Genomic DNA, 22,995 nt, shown 5'->3' with positions numbered 1-22,995 from the left:
TGGCTTAAACTCACGCCGGGCATGTGTGTGCGTGCGTGCCCAAGATCCTGAGAGGAGAATGGAGGAGAAGGGATTGCAGCGTGGCCATCCCCCCTGGGGGGTGATTTCTCACTTTCTGTCTCTATGTCTCTCTCTGTCTTTCTGGCGAGCACACTTGTGCCCTATAGCAAAAATCTCTCAAAAAAAAAATAATTACATCTTTATTGTAAAATCTGATCTGTTAAATTAGCATTTTCCACAACTCTGGGAGTAGAAACCTTCACAGGCTTTACAATCTTTTGCTTAGGTGCTGCCTTTGTGGGAGTCTTAGCAGCAGCCATTGCTGTCTATTTAGGTGCGTGCTTAGCCTTTTTTGCTTCCTTGGCAGCCCTGATAGCTTGGTCTTGCTGAGCCTTTCTAACTTCAGGTTTTTGGTTCCTCTTGGTCATGATATCAGCGAGAAATATAGCAGTGATCGCCCTCTGGAATTTGCACGGTGGGTCCGTTTGTTTCGAATTTCTTCCCACTGTCCCTTTTTGTGCTTTCTTCTCTAGAGAACAGTGCGGTTTATCTGCCAAGGATTCCTCTTGGAAAAGAATGCTTCCAAAACCTTCCTGTTGGTCCTGGCGTAGGGCCTCCCGTGTCCAGGGTAGATCTTGTACCCGCCGAAACTGCATAGCTCAGCCTTCATGGCAGCGGTTCCCGGGGAAGAGGGAAGATGGCCAGGGGTTCTTTTTCTTAATAAGAATTTCACTTTGTAATTTCAGAGTTACAGAAAAGTTGCAGTTTTGGTATACTGTTCACCCAGCTTCATATCTTACATAACCATGACACAGTAGTTAAGACTCAGAAATGAGCATCGTTGAAAAGCTAATTAACTATGCATGTTATCCAGATGTCACCCCGCATGTCCTTTTTCTGTTCCAGGATTCAATCTAGGATGCCGTATCACATTTAATGGTCAGGACCCTTTCATCGTGACCTTTAGTCTTCTCTGATTTGTGCCAATTTCTGTCTTTCCTTATTTTTTCATGACCTTGGCAGTTTTGAAGAGTATTGAAAGATTATTTTGTAAACTGTCCCTTGGTTGGGGTCCATGTGAAATTTTCTCATGACTAGCAACTGTCAAAGATTAGGGATCCACCTCGCTGAGGCATTTCCTGACCTCCAAGCCTAGATTAGGTTCCTGAATAATACCTTGCATCTCTCTTTCTCTCACCCTCTTTTTTTTTTTTTTTTTCTATAGGGCGACTGCTTCTGCCAGAGACAGAGCCAGAGGGAAAGTAAGAAAGCACCCCCTGGGGGAGATGGGCACTCACAGTCTCTTCCCCTCCATTTTCCTCTTGGGAGGAGCACACATTCCTGGCATGTTTTTCAAGCCACCAGGACTTTTCAGCAGTTCAGGACTTGAACCTCAAGGTCAGCCATGTACGACCCAGCGCTTTAACCACCACTCTACCTGCTGGCTCTGCTGCACTTCTCTTTTATAGCATTTGTAATTATTTTCCAACCTGCAGAAGGCTATGTTTCAGCCCTATCCCGTTTGCTGTTGTGTCTTCAGAAGCCTGGTACATAGCAAGGTTATTCAAGATTCCCTGAACTCAGGGAGGCCCAGCAGATGGCGTGATGGTTACACTGCTGGACTCCCATGTAACTGCGGTTCAAGTCCCGGACCTAGTGGCTTAACACTCACGCTGGACATGTGTGTATTGCATACCCAAAATCTCAGGAGGAGAAGGGAGAAGGGACTGTGGCATGGCCATCCCCCCCAGGGGCGGTGTTTTCTCCCTTTCCGTCTCTCTGTCTCTATCTCTCCAGTGAGTGCACGCACCCTTATAACCAAAAAAAAAAAAAAAAATTACTGAACTGTTCATCTGGAGCGCGCATCCTTCAGAGCGACTGCGTTTCTTGCAGCAATCAGTGAGAGCGCCTGCCGGCCCGCCTTCATCAGCACTTGGTGGCAGCGGCGTTTGTTTCCGGAATTCCAGCAGGTAAACAGAGTACCTCATTGTTGGAGTTTTTATCACACTCTTTTTCTTTACATTTTAAAATTTTAATTGCCAGAAGGCACGTGTGTTTACCAAAGAGAAACAGAGAAAGCAAAAGTAACTCCAACAGGGTCTTGGCACCATAACCCATCTCAGCTTCAGCTAGCCCCAGATCATGGGAGGTGCACGTTCAGAGGACTCGGGGAGGTCTCTGCGTGCACACCTGGAACTTCCTGTGGGTCAGGTTCCATCTGCCTCTACTCTCTCTCTCTCCCTTTTTTTTTTTTTTAAATTTATTTAAGGTTTTTGCCGTAGGGTACATGTGTTCCCCAGACAGCAAGAGAGAGAGATACAGAGAGAGGGAAAGTGAGAAACCACCGCCCGGGGGGATGGACATACACACATGTGCCTGGCATGGTTTTCAGGCTGTCAGGTCTGAGACTCGAAATACGGTTGATCGTGTTGGAGTCCAGCATGTTTTTTGTTTGTTTGTTTGTTTGTTTTTTGAGAGGTTTTCACCATAGGGCGCGTGCACTCGCCAGAAAGAGACAGACAAAGAGACAGAAAGCGAGAAATCACTCCCCGGGGGGATGGCCACACCACAATCCCTTCTCCTCCATTCTCCTCTCGGGATTTTAAGTTTGAGCCACCGGGTCCAGTATTCAAACTGTGGTTGACTACATGGGAGTCCAGCAACGTAGCCATTACACCAACTGCTGGTCCCAGAGTCCAGCATCTTAACCACCATGCCACCTGCTGGTCCCATCTACCTCCATCCTAGGCCTCTTTTTTTTTTTTTTTCAATTTGCTCTAGGACACATACACTCACTGTAGAGAGAGAGTGTGAGAAAGCATCCCCTGGGAGAATGGCCGTACCACAATCTCTTCTCCCTTCTCCTCTCAAGATTTTGGGCAGGGAACCAGCAGTTAGCATAATGGCTATGTCGCTGGACTCCCACATAGTCGACCGCGGTTCGCGTCCTGGACCCAGTGGCTTAAATCTCACGCCGGGCGCGTGTGCGTGCATGCCCAAGATCCCGAGAGGAGAATGGAGGAGAAGGGATTGCGGCGTGACCATCCCCCCCTGGGGGGTGATTTCTCGCTTTCTGTCTCTATGTCTCTCTCTGTCTGTCTGGTGAGCGCACGCGCCCTACAGTGAAAATCTCTAAAAAAAAAGATTTTGGGCACACATGAGCCTGGCATGCTTTACAAGCCACGGGGTGCAGGACTCAAACCACACAAGACCCACAGCCATGTGGAATCAAGTCACCTTAACCACCACACCACCTGGCTGCCCCCACGTCTGCCTTTTTTTTTGAGAGGTTTTCGCTATAGGGCGCGGGCGCACACCAGACAGACAGAGAGAGACAGACAGAAAGCGAGAAATCACCCCCCAGGGGGGATGGTCACGCCGCAATCCCTTCTCCTCCATTCTCCTCTCGGGATCTTGGGCATGCACACACACATGCCCGGCGTGAGTTTTAAGCCACCGGGTCTGGGACGCGAATCGCGGTCGACTATGTGGGAGTCCAGCGACATAGCCATTATGCTAACTGCTGGTTCCCTGCAACACAAATTTTTAAATACTTGAGTCCACCTTCAAATGAAATGCCACTTCATACGTAGTGTAAGGAGCTTACGTCCGTGTTTCTCAATCCCTGCCTCCCATACCTAGTGCCACGGTTGGACGTCTTCACTTTTACCTCTGCTATCATCACGCAGTACATTGTTCGCTTTCGTTGTGTACAGTTACCTTCTTAGAGCAGTAAAAATAAGAAAAAGTATTGGCCCAGCCGCAGTAGCACATGCTAGATGCTGCTGCCTACAGAGTGAGGCCACGTGGGAGGCCGAGCTTTGATTCCCAGCCCACCCCAAAATGTCAGGCATGGTGGCACTTGTCTGTAATCTCAGTTACTCAGGAGGCTGAGGCAGGAGGATCACAAGTTCATGGCCAACTTGGGCGTCATAGTGAGACCATATCTGAAGGAGCCAGGCCTGGTGGCCTGTGGCTATAATCCCAGTAACTCAAGAGGCTGGGACAACAAGTTCACAATACAGTAATATCCTGTCTAAAACACCACGCACACATGCAAGCACACACACACACACACACACACACACATGCGGGGGGGGAATATATATGTATTATGATTTTATTTTCATTTATTCTGTTTCTGATGCTCTTCATTACTTTGTATAGATCCAAGTTTCTGGTTTTTATCCTATTTTTTTCTTAAAGAATTTCGTTTAATATAAAGTAGGTCTGCTGACAATAAATTTCCTGTTTTTGTCATCTGATAAATTTTTAACTTCTCCTTTACTTCTGAAAGATATTTTTGCTGGGTATAGAATTCTGGGTTGACAGTGTTTTTCAGCACTTTAAAAGTCTTACTTAAGGGCCCAACAGGTGGCATTATGGTTAAGGCATTGGATTCCCATGTGGTCAAGTCCCAGACCCGGTAGCTTTAAACTCACACTGGGTGCCTGTACTTGCATGCCCAAAATCCCAAGAGGAGAATGGAGAAGAAGAGATTGCAGAGTGACCATCCTCCCTGGAAGGTGATTTCTCACTTTGTCTCTCTGGTGAGTGCACATATCCTATTGCAAAAACACTCTTAAAAAAAAAAGAAGTATTGCTCCACTTTCTTCTTCTGTGATTTCTGACAAGAAGTCTGCTGTAATTTTTTCTTTTTTTTGGAGAGGTTTTTGCTATAGGGCACATGCGCTCGCCAGACAGACAGAGAAAGACAGAGAGACAGAAAGAGAGAAATCACCCACCAGGGGGAATGGCCACGCCGCAATCCCTTCTCCTCCATTCCCCTCTCAGGATCTTGGGCACACAAATACACGCGCCTGGCGTGAGTTTAAGCTACCGGGTCCAGGACTCGAAATGCGGTCAACTACGTGGGAATCCAGTGACATAGCCATTACGCTAACTGCTGGTCCCGAGCCTGCTGTAATTTTCATCCTTATTCCTCTACAGATAATGTTTTTATTCCCCCGTCTGCCTTCAATATTTTCTTCCTTTTGGTTTGGGGTTTTTGGGGGGGGGGGATTTGTTATTATTATTGTTGTTGTTGTTTTGGTGTTGTCCTGCCTGATGTTCTTTGAACTTCTTGGATCTGTGGCTTGCTATCCATCATTAATTTTAGCTAACTTTAAGCCATTGCTTTTTCAAATATTTCTCCTGCCCCGTTCTTTCTCTTTTGGAATTCCAATTAAGTGCACGTCAACTCATTTGGTGTTTTCTTTTTTTTTCCCACTCTTTTTGCATTTCAGTTTAGGTCATTTCATTCTTTTTCTTTTAAATTCAAATTTTTCATTTATTCATATTTTTCATAAGAGAGTGAGAGAGAGAGAGACCCCCTCAGGGTCCTGCCACCTCTCCAATCAGCCAAGGTCACAGATGTGCATGTGTGTATGCTTGGTCTCCAGACTGACCCAGGATTTGAACTCTGGGTCTTCCCATATAGTTCCAGCATAGTGTAGCAGCACTCCACCACCTCTGCCACCTCAGATTGATAATTTCTATAGATCCATATTCAACCTCACCGATTCTTTTCTTAATAATTTTGCATCTACTGATGAGCCAGTCAAAAGTGTTCTTTAAGGGACCAGCAGTTAACGTAATGGCTATGTCGCTGGACTCCCATGTAGTTGACTGCGGTTCGTGTCCCGGACCCGGTGGCTTAAAACTCACGCCAGGTGCGTGTGCGTGCGTGCCCAAGGTCCCAAGATGAGAATGGAGGAGAAGGGATTGCAGCGTGGCCATCCCCCCGGGGGGGTGACTTCTCACTTTCTGTCTCTCTGTCTCTCTCTGTCTGTCTGGCAAGCGCATGGGCCCTATAGCAAAAAAAACTCTCAAAAAAAAAAGTGTTCTTTAGTGGGGGAACAGCAGATGGTGTAATGCTTATGTTGCTGGACTCCCACAGTCGACCATGGTTCAAGTCCTGGACCCAGCAACTTAAAATTCATGTCAGGTATGTGTACATGCATGCCCAAAATCCTGAAAGGAGAACAAAGGAGAAGGGATTGTGGTGTGGCCATCTGCCTTTAGGAGTAATTTTTCACTTTCTGTCCCTCTGTCTCTGTCTCTCCAGCAAACACATGCTCCCTATAGCAAAAATTTCTCAAAAAAAAAAGCATCTTTCATTTCTATCATTTTTTAATTTCAAGTATTTTCATTTTGTTCCTATAGTTTCCTTTGCTAAAATTATTTATCTGACTTTAGTATATTGTCCGCATTTTCTATTAATTATTCAACATATTAATCACGCTATTTTTAATCCCATATTTAACATTATAGCTGAATCTGGTTCTGATGGTTGCTTTGTCTCTTCTATCTTAGCTTTGTGATTTTTTTTTCTACTAAAAGGTGAATGTGCTAGATTGCACAGTAGATACTGATGTAAATATTATGTTGGGTTTTTATGTTTTGTAGTTTTTTTCATTGCCAGAGGGTACATGCATTTGCCTGAGACTGAGAGAGAGATGAGGAAAGCACTCTTCATTGTGGTGTTCTCATGCCACAAGCCCTTCATTTCTCCCTCCTGTCAGGATTTTGGGCATGCATGCATATGTACTCAGCATGTTTTTCAAGTTACCAGCCTGGGATTCAAACTGCAGTTGGCCATGGAATCTGGGCTCCCTTAGTCACAAGGCCACTGGGCTCACCTGAAATATTTTTTACTCTTTTTTTTTTTTTTTGGAGAGGTTTTTGCTATAGGATGCATGCGCTCGCCAGAAAGACAGAGACAGACAGAGAGATAGAAAGTGAAAAATCGCCCCCCAAGAGGAATGGCCACACCACAATCTCTTCTCCTCCATTCTCCTCTCGGGACCTTGGGCACGCACACACACACATGCACCCGGCGTAAGTTTAAGCTACCAAATCCAGGACTCAAACTGCGGTCAACTACATGGGAGTTCAGCAATATAGCCATTAGGCTAACTGCTGGTATTTGAAATATTTTTTACTCTTTTTTTTTTTTTAGAATTATTTTATTTAACTATTTATTATTATCATCATTATTATTTTCCAGTTTGATCAGAGAGAGAGGAAGTGAGAAAGCAAGCCACCAGGTCTGAGACTCGAACTGTGGTCGGCCATGTGGGAGTCCAGCGCCTGCAACCACCACGCCACCTACCGGCCCCGCAATATTTTTTACTCTTGAAGATGAGCTTTCCTTTCCTTCTGCTAGCCAGCTCTGTAGTGTGGGAGGTTTCTGCTCATCTAGGTAGGAGCCGGGCTGGGTCTGAGGTTTGCTTTGCTATTATTATCCAGTGCACCAGGAGCTTAAACTTCCGGTAGTGAAATAGTGTAGCTTGGTCTTGTAGCTTCCCTTTGCACCCGACTCTTGCCAGTTCTCCCAGATGTATTGCTGGATGCCTGGTAATGTGGTGGTGGGAAGTGTGTTCTCTCGTGTTACAGTTAAACTTCAGTCTCAGGTGGGCACCATGAACCTGGTCTCGGGGTGTGTCCTGCACCCATATTCCTAACAGTCCTCCAGATAAGACGCTGGGCCCAGCATTGTATCTGTCCTCCCCCCAGGGGAAGAGCTGCTATTTTTCCCTATTCCCCTCCCACAATTTCCACCAGTGCCCTCAGCCTACAGCCATGGGTGGCCTTTCCCTTGCAGGTGAAGTCTCAGTCCTGGAGGAACAGTTTCTGCAGGAGCTTCTGTCCCCCACCTCCAGCCAGCACCGTGGAAGTAGGCAGAGGGGACTCGTCAGAATGCTCTCCCTTCTCGTCTTCCTGTGGATGACTGGTGGGTTCCTGAAGGAAAGGAGGGTCCATGCGCCTCTGCGTCTCCAGCTTTCAGGAGCTTCGCACTCTCTCGACCCATACAGGCATTACTGTTACATTCTAGTGTAATCTCTGCTTAATGAGCAAAGACTTAGGTCCCGTTTCTCCCTGCAGGTGCTAGTCTGTGTTGAGAGTCTAGTTCCATGTTTACCCTGTATGCTCTGAAGAGATTTCAAAAAGTCATTTGTGGTGCAGTTTCCCCATCTATTTTCTCGTTGCATAGTTGGGAGCACCATTCTTGCCAGAATTTCATTTTAGATTAGAATTCTACTGAAGAGTTTAAGCAGGGGCTGGTCCCATGGCCTACTGGTTAAGGGAGTCAGCTAGTATACGGCCAATCATGATTTGATTCCTAGTACCATGGCTTAAAAAAATAACAGATGTGGGACCGGCTGGTGACATGGTGGCTAAGGGTGCTGGACTCCCACGTGGCCAACTGCGGTTCTATTCCCGGAACTAGTGGCTTGCTTTCTCACTTTCTATTTCTCTCTCTCTCTCTCTCTCTTTCTCTCTCTCTGGTCAAATATAAATAAATAAATAAATAAATAAAGTTACATAAAATAATTTTTGAAGGAAAAAAAATAACAGATGGGACCGGCAGGTGGCGGGGCAGTTAAGGGCACTGGACTCCCACATGACTGACTGCGGTTCAAGCTTGCTTTCTCACTTTCCCTTTCTCTCCTTTCGTCTCTCTCTCTGGTCAAATTAAAGTAAGTAAAGTTAAACAAATAATTCTTAAATAATAAAAATAACAGGGCTTTGGCTTTCATGTTGGGCAATTATGTTTGTGGATGAGGTAGGGTGGCCAAGAAGTTAACTCCGATTCTGTCTGCTCTGCTCCGTCAGTGGGTCTTTAAGCCCTCTGTTTTCTTACACATAAATGGGCCTTTAAAAAAATATCCTTTCATGGTTTATTTGAGATTCTTTATATAAAATGCTTAGCATAGTGTCTATCAACTACCATCACCAAAAACAGACCTGGCTCCTGACTGTTTCAGAACACTCATTTATAATGCTCCCCCACCTTGAATAAGCCTCCTTCTCTTTCCATCAACGTAAAATCTTGAAACATAATTCATGTCCTCTCCAGGAACAACCAGAGCCTCAGTTCTCAAGCATTAATGTGAATAGGAGCCACAAAACAACAACAGTAATAATAATGATAATAACAGATGTGTTTGCATGTGTGCTCTAAATGCTGACAGGCTGGAGACATGGAGGAAAAGGAATTGTGGTGTGACCATGCCCCACTGGGGGTGCTTTCTCCCTCCATTGCTTTGTCATGCTGGTGAACACACACACCTTCTAGCAATTAAAAAAAAATTTTTTTAAAGGACCAGCAAGTGGCATGATGGTTAAGGCACTGAACTCCCACATAGCTAAATGCATTTCAAGTCCCAGACCCGGAGGCTTTAAAATTACGCCAGGTGCATGCATGCCCAAAATCCTGGGAGAAGAATGGAAGAGAAGGAACTGCGACGTGACCCCCTTTGTGGGCGATTTCTCACTTTCCTTCTCACTATCTCTCTCTGTCTCTCTCCAGTGAGTACACACATCCTATGGCGAAAACCTAAAATTAATTAATTAATTAATTAATTAAAATACTGTAGCCCATTGGGACCAGCAGTTAGCATAATGGCTATGTCGCTGAACTCCCACGTAGTCGACCGCGGTTCGAGTCCCGGACCCGTTGGCTTAAACTCACATCGGGTGCATGTGCGTGCATGCCCAAGATCCCGAGAGGAGAATGGAGGAGAAGGGATTGCGGCGTGGCCATCCCCCCTGGGGGGTGATTTCTCGCTTTCTATCTCTCTGTCTGTCTCTGTCTGTCTGGCGAGCGCACCTGCCCTATAGCAAAAACCTAAAAAAAAAAAAAAAAAAACCACTGTACCCCACAAAGATATACACAGATTAAATATAAATCAGAAATTATACTTTTATTTTTAAGATTATTTATTTAATTTGATTTAATTATTATTATGATTTCAACTTGACCAGAGAAAGAAGGAGAGTGAGAAACACAGCAAGCTGCCCAGTCCAGGATTTGAACCATGGTCGGCCATGTGGGAGTCCAGTGCCTTAACCACTATACCACCTGCTGGCCCCAGAAATCATCATTTTTTTAAAAAAAATTATTTATTTTGAATTTTATTTATTTTAATTTGACCAAAGAGAGATGCAGAGAGGGAGAGAAAGTGAGAAAGCAAGTCGTCAGACGTGGGACTCAAACCATGGGTGGCCATGTGGGAGTGTCCAGCGCCTTAACCACCATGCCACCAGCTGGTCCACCCAGAAATCACAATTTAAAAAAATAATAAAAATTAATTTTGAGGGACAGCAGATGGCATAATGGTTATATAGTTCTCCCATGTAGTTGAACATGGTTCAAGTTCCAGACCTGGCAGCTTAAACTCATGCCTGGTGTGTGTGCAGGTGTGCCCAAAATCCCTGGAGGAGAATGGATTGCAACATGGCCATCCCCTTGGGGGGTGATTTCTTGCTTTCTGTCTCTCTGCATCTCTCCAGCAAGCACACGCACCCTACAGCAAAAATCTCTCTTAAAAAAATGATAATTTGGGGACCTACCAGGTGGCATGGTGCTTAAGGGTACTGGACTCCCACAAGGCCGACCACAGTTCGAGTTCCAGAGCTGGCGGCTTGCCTTCTCACTTTCCCTCTCTCGTTCTCTCTCTCTCGCTCTGTCTCTATCTGGTCAAATTTAAATAAATAAATAAATAAATAAGGTTAAATAAAATGATTCTTTAAAAAAACAATAATTTTAAAAGAAGTTTTAAAAAATTATATATAGTGACAGCCAGGTGGCACGGAGATTAAGACAGCTGGGTCCCACAAGACTGACGGTGCAGTTAGAGTCCTGGACCCGGTGGCTTGAAAAACACATAGCACGTGTGCATGTGTGCCCAAAATCCCGAGAGGAGAATGGAGGAGGAAGGATTACAACATGGCCACCCCCCTGGAGGTTGCTGGCGCTTTTCGCTTTCCTCCTCTGTGTGTCTCTCTCTGTCCCTGGTGAACGCATGTATCCTAGAGCAAATTTATATACCCCATATACAGATATTTTATATAGATAGGGAGAGAGAGCTTAAAGCAGAGAGAGTCAGTGATCAGATATGTGACTTTATCTTATTCTTTTCAAAATATTTTGAGAGTTTTTTGCTATAGGGCGGGCACATGTGCTTGCCAGCAAGACAGAGAGAGACAGAGAGACAGAAAGTGAGAAATCATCCCCTGGGGGGATGGCCACGCCACAATCCCTTCTCCTCCATTCTCCTCTCGGGATCTTGGGCACGCACGCACACGCGCCCAGTGTGAGTTTGAGCCATCAGGTCTAGGACGTGAACTGCAGTCTACTACATGGGAGTCCAGCGACATAGCCATTACGCTAACTGCGGGCCCCTATCTTATTTTATTTTTAAGGTTTTTGCCATATGGCACATATGCTCACTGGAGAGGGACAGTGAGAGACAGTGAGAGAGACAGTGAGAAATCCTCCCCGCAGAGAAGATGGTCACACTGCAATCCCTTCTCTGTTCTCCTGGGATTTGGGCCACACATGCCTAGGTGTGCCTGGCGTGATTTCAAGCCACTGGTTTTGGGACTCGAACCACTGTCAGCCATGTGGGAGTCCAGTGCCTTAACCACCTTGCCACCTGCTGGCCCCCAGATACGCCACTCCGGCTGCAGAGTAGGTTGGATTAAGTGGTGGCAAGAGGGGAAGGGTGTGGCAATGTCTGTTAGGAGGAGCCCACCGCTGTCTTTCATGGAAGAGATGGTGGTGGCCTGAACAAGATGGGTGACTGGGGACGAGAAGAAGACAGATTCTAGAGATTTCTGAGAAGCAGGAGAAGTAAAACTTGCAACCCAATTGAACACCAAGAGTAAGTGAGGGAGGCAACAAGGACGGCTCCCGAATGTCTGCTTGAGCGATTGAGTGGACGGCAATGGTCTGTACTGAGCTAGAAAAGTATAAACGATGAATAAAACTGATTATATTAAAATATAGGGGCCAGGGGCCAGCAGGTGGCATGGTGGTTAAGGGCGCTGGTTTTCCACATGGCCAACCATGGTTTGAGTCCTGGACCTGGAGTCTAGATTTCTCGCTTTCCCTCTCTCTCTCGCTCTCTCGCTCTCTCGCTCTCTCGCTCTCGCTCTCTCACTCTCTTGCTCTGTCCCTCTCTGGTAAAATTAAAATAAATAAATAAACAAAGTTAAATAAAATAATTTTTTTTAAAATAGGGGCCAAATTGGGAACCAGCAGTTAGCATAATGGCTATGTCGCTGGACTCCCACGTAGTTGACCGCAGTTCGCGTCCCAGACCCGGTGTCTTAAAACTCACGCCGGGCACGTGTGCGTGCGTGCCCAAGATCCCGAGAGGAGAATGGAGGAGAAGGGATTGCGGCATGGCCATCCCCGCTGGGGGGTGATTTCTCGTTTTCTGTCTCTATGTCTCTCTCAGTCTGTCTGGCGAGCGCACACGCCCTATAGCGAAAACCTCTCCAAAAAAAAAAAAAAATAGGGGCCAATTAAATTTGATTATATTTTTAAAAATGTGATTATATTAAAATACAGTGAGAGAGAAAGTGAGAAATCACCCACAAAGGGGATGGTCACATTATGGTTTCTGGTGGCATGGTGGTTAAGGTGCTGGACTCCCACATGGCTGACCATGGTTCAAGTCCTGGACCTGGAGGCTTGCTTTCTCACTCTCCCTCTCTCTCTGTGTGTCTCTCTCTGGTCAAATTGAAGAAGAATAATAAATAAAATGAAATAAATAATTATTTTTCAAAAATAAATTAAAATATAAAACTCCTATCCTTTAAAAGATACTATAACAAAGAACAGACTGGGAAAAGATATTTGCAGTTTGTATAACTGACAAAGAATTAGTATCCAGGATGTTCTAGCAAACAAAAAACCACACACCAGCAAGAACAAGACAAACCACCCAACAGAAAAACAGGCAACAGGAAAAACAGACACTAAAGGACAAACCCAATACTAAACAAACAAATGTTGAAAAGCTGTTTGGGGCCGGCCCCACTGCTCAGTGGTAGAGGGAACAGCACCCCACACAGCTGACTGCTGTTCAAATCCCAGCCCTAGTGACTTGAAAGACATACCAGGCCTGTGTGCGTGCATGCCCAAAATCCTGACAGGAAGGAGGGGCGGAGGGAAAAGGACTGGAGCGTGACCACGCCCCACTGAAAGAGCTTTCTCTCTCTCTCTCTCTCTCTCCCTCTCTCCCCTCCTTTCTTTCTCTGTCTCTGGCAAGAGCACACCCTCTGGTGGAAACAAAACAAAGAATAGACCGCCCCAAAGTACGCCACTTTGGCATAAGGATTATTTTGAGCTGAAGACAACTGCAAAACAACAGATGCAAAACATAAATAAAATTAAGCTCCCTGCCCTCTCCACCTACTTTGCTACAAGCAGACTTGGGTTTTTCAGTCACCGGAGACTCTGAGCCAGGAGACGGCGTTCCGGGGAGCCTACTGCATACAAGAGTAACGCGCCTCGCTAAAAACGACTCGTACGTTGCACCAGCTCGCCCTCACACCAACCCTCCACAGTCTGCTGGTCTTGGGAGCTAAAACCCGCTCCTTTGGTCACTTCTCTACACGCACTGCTCTTTGTGAAGAAGTTACGCAAGTGAAGTTGAACCAGTTCCGAGTTACTCATCGCTGTCTCAGGTACACACGCACAATGCATGCATTAATACATTCTGTTTGTTTTTCTCGTCTTAATCTCTCAGTCTGACTGTCAACGCCCTAGCCAGAGAACCAAGGAGTGTACGGGGGTGGGGGAAGGATTTTTCCTTCTCTTAAAAAGTTAAGACAGAAAATAAAACATACAGCGTAGTTCTATTCGTGAAGTTTAAAAAAATTAAGCTGCATTATTTAGGGGTCCGAACATAAGGAGTGACACTAATTTACTCACAAGGTCGTTCAGCCATTGCCCTGAGGAGGAAGTCGGGTGTGAGTGGAGAGTGGGTGACCTCTGAACTTCCAGTGATGTTCCGTTTCTCCATTTAGGGGGTAATTTCATAATCATTTCACTTTATGATTAGTCATTAAACTATACGTACGTGCATGCTCTTCTCTACTAGAATGTATATTTTACACATAAAGCAAAATAGGGTCCAGCAGATGGCGAAACGGTGACATCGCTGGACTCTCACGTAGTCAACCACGGTTCGAGTCCCGGACCCAGCAGCTTAAAACTCACGCTGGGCACGTGTGTGCATGCTCATAATCCCAAGGGGAAAATGGAGGAGGAGGGATCACAGCGTGGGCGTCCCCCCCTAGGGAGGACGCCCACTTTCTCACTTTCTGTCTCTCTGTCTCTCCAGTGAACGCATGTGCTCTGGAGAGACAGAGGTGCAAAAATCTTTTTAATTTTTTTATATATATATATATATAAAAAAGGCTTGGACTAAGTGTGGCAAAGGACTCAAAAGTTTCAGTTTTGAGTACTCTGAGTAAGAGGTGCCTGCGAGACAATGAAATGTTGATGCTAAATAGACCGGAGACCACATTTGAGAGTCCTGGCTCTCTGGAGGACAACTGAAGGACAGAGTAGACAAGGTCCCCTGCAGCGAGTAGGCGGTGACAAAAGAGGAGGACCTACGGCCCTGGGGGGCTCCTATGCATAAGGGCCAAGCAGAGGAGAAAGACCCAGCACAGGACGGAGAAGGAACTGCCAGAGAAGCAGGAAGAAAACCCAGCAACGAGACGTCTGGGCAAGAATGTTTTAAGGAGGGGTGGTCACAGGAGACGAAGACTGTGGGTGTCCCCTGGGTTTAGAACAAGGGAGCTCTAAATCCACTGCAGCGAGGACTGATCCAGCGGGGAGATGGGGTGGGAGGAGGCTCGGCGGGGCTCGGCTGCGCTGCCACGGCACACCTTTCCAATTGTGCCACGGGAGGCACGGTCAGCACGGACCCCCCAGGGCTGCGCACGCACCTCTGCCGAGGAAACGGAACCCTGAGTCCAGCAACTCAAGAGCACGCCCTGAGAGGCCCCACTGCACGCCCTCAGACGCTGGATCCGCCCTTCCTAACAGGGTGAGCCTGGCCAAAGCACTCACACTCATCGTACCTCTGGCTGGGGGCTCAAATCCGTAATAGTACTAACCTAGACGTGTACCGCGAATGCACTGGGTTCACAATTGGCATGTAGCAAGCATCCGGCGAACGCACTGCTATTTTCTGTATCAGACAACTCTTTCGAGAAGGTTGGCGATGAAAGGGGAAGAGTAACACGACAATAGCTGGAAGTGGACGTGAAGCTGAGAGGAAGTCATTGCTGGTTCTTTGTTTTTAAGTTTTTGCTACAGGGTGCATGTGCTCAGCTGAGTGAGAGACAGAGAGAGAGAGAGAGAGAGGAAAAGTGAGAAACCAGCGGCCGGGAGGGCGGCCAAATCACAATCCCGTCCATACTCCTGTGAGGATTCTGGGCATGCACACACATGGCACCTGGCGCGTTTTTCAAGCCACTAGGTCTGGGACTCAAACAGCACAGCCGGCCATATGGGATCCAGCACCTTAACCAGCATGCCACCTGGGCGGCCTGCTTTTGCTTATTCAATTATGGACTTTTGTGTTTTTTTCAGTATGAAAACAATCTGTTTACTGACTGGATTACAAAAATAATCATGGTGGATACCTTAGTTCATCCTTCCAATAAGTCTGTCCATCTGGTCTTCCCTGTTGCCAGCATCTCCACCTTCTACAAAGCAGGTGGTCTTTTCCTTCATTCCACCTCGTGGAGAAGATAATTTGAAGGGCCAAAGGAAGTTATTTGCTTCTTTGAAGCGTTTTCCAACAGTATAGATTTCATGAATCAGATCCTCCATGCAGATGATGCCGAATTTACCAAGAGACCGAGCAATCAAAGAGTTATCTGTCAAAGCAATTCGCTTCTTATTGATTTTGCCGTAACCACGTTTGTAGATCAGTTCATTTACTGACTTCAGGTTCGGGTACCCCCATGCAATACATGGTTCCACAATTCTCAGCATGGTAACTGAGGCCTTGTTGGGTTTAACAAAGGTGCCACTGAAGATCTGGCGAAGACGAAGAAGCTGCAACACCTTTCGAACCTTTGGGCTCACTCCATTGATCCCTCTGATCCTGATGACAAACGCCAATTTGGGTTCTGCAGGTACAGAGAAGTCTCCAGCTTTTCCATGCGAATCTCAGCTCTGTGCATCTGTCTATATTCCTTATGATAGTGCTCAGCTTTTTCATAGACAAGCTTCCTCCTTGCCTTTCGGAGCATCTTTTGAGCAAACTTCTTTCTCAGGCGCTTGATCGTCAACTCCGCAAAATTCCTTTGCTTTTTCTTAAGGGTTTCTGGCACAGCAGGAGCCTTCATTTTTTTTTTTTCCCTTGAACGCCCTCTATGGTTCCAGCAAGAAAAAAAGGCTTATAGACATTTTTAAAAATATATTTACTTACTTATTTTTTATTTATTATCATTATTATTTTTTTAAGCAGAAAGAGACAGAGAGCAAGCAAGGGAAGGTGAGAAAACAAGCTGCCAAGTCCAGGATTCAAACCGTGGTCAGTCATGTGGGAGTCCAGACCTTAACCACCACACCACCTGCTGGTCCCTAGATTTTGGCTTTTACACAGCTTTAGGTTTACAGGACAATTGTACAGGAAGTACAGACAGTAGGGGCGGCAGAAGGCGTGGTAATTAAGAGTGCAGGACTCCCACATGACCGACCACAGTTCGAGTCCTGGATCTTGTGGCTTGTTTTCTCACTTTCTCTCTCTCTCTCTTTCTCTCGTTCACTCTCTCATTCTCTGGTCAAATTAAAATAAATAAATAAATAAATAAATAAATAAATAAAGTTAGATAAAATAATTATTTTTTTAAAAAGAAGAAAGTACAGAGTTCCCATATACCTCTTCTCACCCTCCACACAGCAGTTTCCCCTTCTATTTATTGATTATTTTTTTTTTTTTTAGGTTTTTGCCATAAGGCGCATGCGTCCTCTGAGCGACAGAAAGAGAAAGTGAAATCACCCCGGGGGATGGCCACACTGCAGTCCCTTCTCCATTCTCCCCGGGGATTTTGGGCACGCAGATGTGCCTAGAGTGATTCTCAAGCCTCTGGATCTGGGACCCAAACCACAGTCACCCATGTCTCGGTCTCTCCAGTGAGCACACGCACCCTATAGCAAAAATCTCTCTTAAAAAAAATATATACTGGGGCTAGCAGGTAGTGTGGTGGTTAGGGGTGCTGGACTCCCACATGGTTGACCATGGTTCGAGTCCCAGACCTGGCAGCCTGCCTTCTCACTCTCTCTGTCCCATTCTCATCAAATTAAAATAATTGGATACATTTCAATAAAATAATTTAAAATAAATAAATAAACAAATACAAATAAGTAAATAATTAAAAATTTAAAAAACTCCAAGTGCGTCTGTGCTCCAAATCCCAACAGAAGGGAGAAATAGAGGAGAAGGGCTTGTGGCATGACCACACCCCATTGCAGGCGTTTTCTCCCTGTCCATCTGTCTGTCTGTCTCTCTCTAGAGAATGAAAGTGCCCATTGGCAATAAAAAATAATAATAATAATAAAATAAGGTTTAAAAAATAAAAATAATTTAAAATTTTGAAATAGGAAAAAGCTTATAGAATACGGATATAAAGGAACTATTTTGTACAGCTGTAAAATAGACTGTTTCAAGCTAAGTGTTATTACCAAAAAAAAAAAAAACATTGACGTTTACAAAGTAAACTTTACAGAGAGACTGATGGTGGCAGAACAACAACGGGGGCTGTTCTGCAAGGCAGACCTCCATGGGAAGGCCTTGGGTTTTGTTTTTTTGAGAGGTTTTTGCTTTAGGGCATGTGCGCTCGCCAGACAGAGAGAGAGAGAGAGATAGAAAGCGAGAAATCACCCCCCAGGGATGGCCATGCCACAATCCCTTCTCCTCCATTCTCTTCTCGGGATCTTGGGCACGCTCGCACATGTGCCCGGCATGAGTTTTAAGCCACCGGGTCCGGGACGCGAACTACAGTCGACTACATGGGAGTCCAGTGACATAGCCATTACACCAACTGCTGGTCCCAGGCCTTGGGATTTGATCCAGAGACCTTCCTGCATACTCTGGGTATGTGCATGCCCACAATCCAGGCTGGGTGAAGCCAGGGACGGATTGCAGCACACACTACCGGGGGTGCTGTCTCTCTCTGTCTCTCTCTCTCTCTCTCTTTCACCCATGGTTTAGAAAATGGTTGAACTGTAAAGGGTTAAGGGAAAATGCGATCCCGTCATTGTGCCCTAGGGTGGGACCTTGGGGGTGTGGTAGTCATGAGGGTGGCCCCCATGGTTTGGTTCTGTGTGTGGAAGGGGAAGACGGAAGGCAGGTAGAGGGACGCGGATACAGACGAGCACAGAGGAAACTCTGGACAGCTGCTCTGCTCAAGGACTTGTCCCTGCCGTGCTGCAGACCACCGCAAGTTGGTCCCCGCACTCAGCATCCCGACTGTGAGCCAAATAAACCTCAATGCACAAATAAACAGGCCAGCAGATGGTGCAGGGTTATGTTGCTGGACCCCCACATGGCCAACCGCAGTTAGAGTCTCAGACTCGGTGGCTTGAAAATCATGCCAGACGTGAGTACATGCGTGCCCAAGATCCCAGGAGGAGAATGGAGAAGGAATTGTGGCGTGGCCATCTCCCCTGGGGCGTGATTTCTCACTTTCCCTCTCACTGTCTCTGTCTGTCTCTAATTTTTTTTTTGGAGGTTTTTTTTTTTTGCCAGAGGGCACATGTGCTCACCAGAGAGATAAAAGAGAGGGCAGGAGGAAGGAGAAAGCACCCTCCAGAGGGGATGGCCATGCCGCTCTCTCTCCTCCGTTGTCCTTTCAGGATTATGGGCGTGTACACACGCGCCCAGCATGTTTTTCAGGCTGCCCGGTCCAGGCCTCTAACTATGCAGCTGGCCATGTGGGCTCCAGCTGCCTGAAACTCCATGCCACCCGCTGACCCCCAACCTCTCTTTCCTTATAAATGTATACAGTCTCAGGTATTTCCGTCAGCATTGCAGGGACAGACTAAGACGTGGAATAAATAAACTTTAGGAGGGGAAATTACAATAAGCCAAGTGTAATTTATAATTACAAAGAAATTTCAGAAATGAATTTAGCACAGCCCAAGTGTACAGTGTGTATGCAGCCTACATCGTGTAGGGTGAGGTCCTAGGCCTTCACGTTCACTCACTGTCACCCAGAGCAGCTTCTGTCCCGCAAGCGCTGCTCGCAGTCGGCGCCTTACACGGGTATGCCGCTGTCGATCGCTAATGCTGCATTTTCACTGTACCTCCCCTGTTTAAATTAGTACTGATCTGGGTGCCCACCGCCTACGGTCCCCAGTACGGTGACGTTCTGCTCGTGGTCTAGGAGCCACTGAACACACCGTGGCCTGGGAGTGCACAGGCTAGACCATGTGGGTTTGTGTCGGCACCTACTGGAATGTCTGCACCATGACGAAGTCGCCTACCATTGCTCAGACTACACCCCCGTTGCTGAGCAACGCCCGACTGCTTCTCTTTCTCTTTCTTTCTTTCTCTCATTCCGGTATTCCCAGTACACATATGTATGCTTGTCAGAGTTGTCTGTGGGACGGTCCGTTCTGTTTGTTTAATTGGCCAGAGAGCATGTGTGCTCCCCAAGACGTAGACAGAGGGAAAGGGAGAAAGCAATCCCCAAGGGGAGTGGTCACACACAATCCCGTCTCCATTTCTCACTCCTCTTGGGATTTGGGGCGTGCACACACATATGGTGCCCGGTGTGTTTTCTGACCAGGTCTGGGACTTAAACCACACAGCTGGCCATGTGCGATCCAGTCACCCTCACCACCACGTCACCGGCTGGCACTGTTTTATTTCTGCGTTTGTTTTGCCTTATTTTGTTTTGAAATTTGCTATAGGGCATGTGCACTCACTAGAGAGAGACACAGAGAGTGTGAGACAGTATCCCCAGAGGGGATGGCCCCCCCTGCAATCTGTTTTCCTGCATTCTCTTCTCAGGATTTTGGGCGCACACACATGCTACCTGGTGTTTTTCTTTTCTTTTTTGTTTTGTTTTGTTTTGCAGATTTTGCTATAGGGTGCTTATGCTCACTAGAGAGAATGAGAGAGCCAGAGAAAGAGGTAAAGTGAAAAAGCACCCCCCAAGGGGGATGGTCACACACGAGGTTGGCAATGCCATGACCCCTTCCCCTCCACCCTCCTCTCAAGATTTTAGGCATGCACACACAGCTGCACCGTGTGTTTTTCATTTTCTTTTTCCCTTTTAAAATAATTATTTATTTTATTTCATTTATTTTTAAAAGAATTCTTTACTTATCTAAATCCATTTGTTATTATTTTTTTAAAATTTGACCAGAGAGAGAGAGAAAGGGAAATAAAGAAAGCAAGCCGCCAGGTCCGGGACTCTAATCATGGTCAGCCATGTGGGAACTCAGCAAGTTTATACACCATGCCACCTGCTGGCCCTATTATTATTATTATTATTTTAATTTGCTGTAGGTCACAGAGAGAGACAGAGAGAGAGAGGGAAAGTAAGAAGCCACCAGCTCCAGGACTTGAACTGTAATTGGGATTGGCCATGTGGGATCCAACACCTTAACCACCACACTACCTGCTGGCCCACCCGGTGTGTTTTTCAAGCCACCAGGTATAGGACTTGAACCATGCAGCCTCCTTAACCACCGCACCACTAGGTTGGCCTGCCCTGTTGTTTTTATTTAATTAATTATTTATTTAGCCATTTTGTTTGTTTTTTGCTTTCCATTTTGGAAATTTCTATTGACACATCCTTTCTATTTTTAAGAATTATTTATTTTTAATTTAATTAATGAGTTAATTAACTGTTAATTTCACCAGAGAGGGACAGAGAGAAAAGGAAAGGGAGAAAGCAAGCTGCCAGTTTCAGGTCTCCACCCACGGTCGGCCATGTGGAAGTCCAGCGCCTTAACCCCCACACTACCTGTCGGCCCCTCTACTGACATATCTCTAAGCTCAGAGATTCTTCCCGCCCCCCACCCCGCTATGGCCACTCTACTAATAAGTCCATAAAAGGCATTCTTCAATTCTTTTTTCTTTTCTACTCAATTAAGGCAAACATTTTTATAGACCATAGTTTAGTTTATTTTTAGCATCCATGCCATGAATTCATAGGGAATAGGTTCCAGGAGCTCCGGCTCCTTTCCATTGGTTCTCACACAGTGGCTTCTCTGGGTGGACCAGGCTGGCGCTTTAGCTGAACCCAGGTCCCTTTCTCTTTGGCTTCTTCCTTTTTCTGGTCATTTTCCCTCTCACGTTTTAGAAAGCTCTCTCTGCTCTTAGAATACTTCATGTGCTCAATACACACATTGATTCTCTTGGCAGGAATCCTGCCCTTACCTTGTATGTTCACAACAATGCCAACAGCATGCTGGGTAACACTGCAGACTCTTCCAGTTTGGCCATGGTAACGTGTGGGGCATTCCTTTTTGCACAGTGCCCATTCCTTGATGTCTACAATGTCACCTTTCTTGTAGATTAGCATAGATGTTGCCAAAGGAACCACTCCATGTCTTCTAAAAGGCCTAGGGAACATATATCTGGTGCCTCTCCTCTTGCCCTTTGGGTTTATCATTTTGGTGAATTACTGGAAGATGGTGGTTCCGGCCAAAAGGAAGCAGCATTCTTCAATTTTCTTAGTGTTTTTGATCTCCACACTTTTTTTTTTTTTTTTTTTAATTTCCCAGAGGGCACATGTGCTCACCAGAAAAAGACAAAGGGAGGAGAGGAAGAAAGCACCCTGACAGGAGTGGTCACGCTGCCAACCCTCCTCCATTTCTCCATCCCGCCGGGACCTCAGGCACCCACGCTCGCAACCTGACACGTTCCAGACACCGGAGCCAGGATCTGAACTGCGTCGTCCCCATGTGGGGTCCATCTCCTGTGACTGCTAAGCCCTGGGACTGTCTCTTTCAGAATTCGCATCTCTCTGCTTACAGTACCCTCTTATTCTCGCGTACTGTCTACATTACCCATCAAGGCCCTGAGAGCGGAACACGATGCGCTGGGGGGACTGCGGTGAGCTGGCCATGTGACGGAAGCCTGTGGGAACAGGAAGGACCCACTGTCCTTGGGCTGCAGGGCTCTGGCTGTGAACTTCGCCGGGCTCCTTGCCCTTTCCCCTTGTGGGCGAGCGGGAATGGCTAGAGAGGCTGGAGTGCGTATCTCCCTCACTCTGTAGGGGAGGCTGCAGTCGGCTGGGCTGGGTCCTTCCCTACCTCCTCGGGCTCTGGGAAGACCCCAGCAGGTGGGACCACCTGAGTAGTTTGAGGGTACATCTCAAAACTAACAGAAAAGAGAACGCCCCGCTGTTTCCACATGGGTCCTTCTCCCTCCCGTCACAGAAGCAGGAAGGGGTTTTTCTCTGCTTCTCGCTGTGAGAACACAGCAGAACTCCAGGGCGTAAAATTCATTGAAGAGGGGCCAGTAGGTGGCATGGTGATTAAGGGCACTGGACTCCCCCGAGGCAGACTGTGGTTCAAGTCCCAGGCTTGGTGGCTTGCTTTCTTACTTTCCTTCTCTCTCTCTCTCACTCTGCCCTTCTCTGGTCAAATTTAAATGACAGAGACAGAAAGCAAGAACTCACCCCCAAGGGGAGGCCGCACTACAGTCCTTTCTCTTGCATTCTCCTCTCGGGATTTTGGGCATGCATCCACACGCTCCCACCATGAGCTTTAAGTCGCTGGGTGTGAAATTCGAACCGTGGTTTATTACGTGGGAATCCAGTGATGTAACCATCATGCCATCTGCTGGTCCCTGGAGTTGTTTTCTTTTTAAAAGAATTATTTTAATTAATTTTATTATTATTATTAATTTAAGAGAGAGAGAGCGAGGGAAAGTGAGAAGGCAAGCCACCAGGTCTAGGACTTGAACCATGTTAGCCACGTAGAGTCCAGTGCTTTAACCACCACAACACCTGCCGGCCCCACCCCCTGGAGTTTTTATCTCTCAGACTCGTCCACACTGAGCCTCCCTCAGTCTGCTAGTTATAGTTCAGTTTTCCCTGCCCGAGCTAGCAATGGTTCTCAGGGAGGTTCAGCTCACGGGTTTCTGCTCTGGGGAACTGTGACTGTGTGTGTTTGTGTGTGTGACTGTGTGTGTGTGTGTGCACGTGTAC

At 46.5% G+C, this 22,995-nt stretch overlaps 1 pseudogene; it reads right to left on the bottom strand.

Annotated features, from left to right (window-relative positions):
• Window positions 1-200: 200 nt before the first annotated feature.
• LOC102492863 (60S ribosomal protein L24 pseudogene) lies at window positions 201-670 on the bottom strand (annotated as a pseudogene).
• Between the last annotated feature and the right edge of the window lie 22,325 nt (window positions 671-22,995).

This window comes from Tupaia chinensis, unplaced genomic scaffold (assembly GCF_000334495.1).
Source record: "Tupaia chinensis unplaced genomic scaffold, TupChi_1.0 Scaffold149011_1, whole genome shotgun sequence".
Classification (NCBI taxonomy): Eukaryota; Metazoa; Chordata; class Mammalia; order Scandentia; family Tupaiidae; genus Tupaia; species Tupaia belangeri.
The sequence above is the reverse complement of the archived record's forward strand: the minus strand, read 5'-3'. Positions and strand labels throughout refer to the sequence as shown.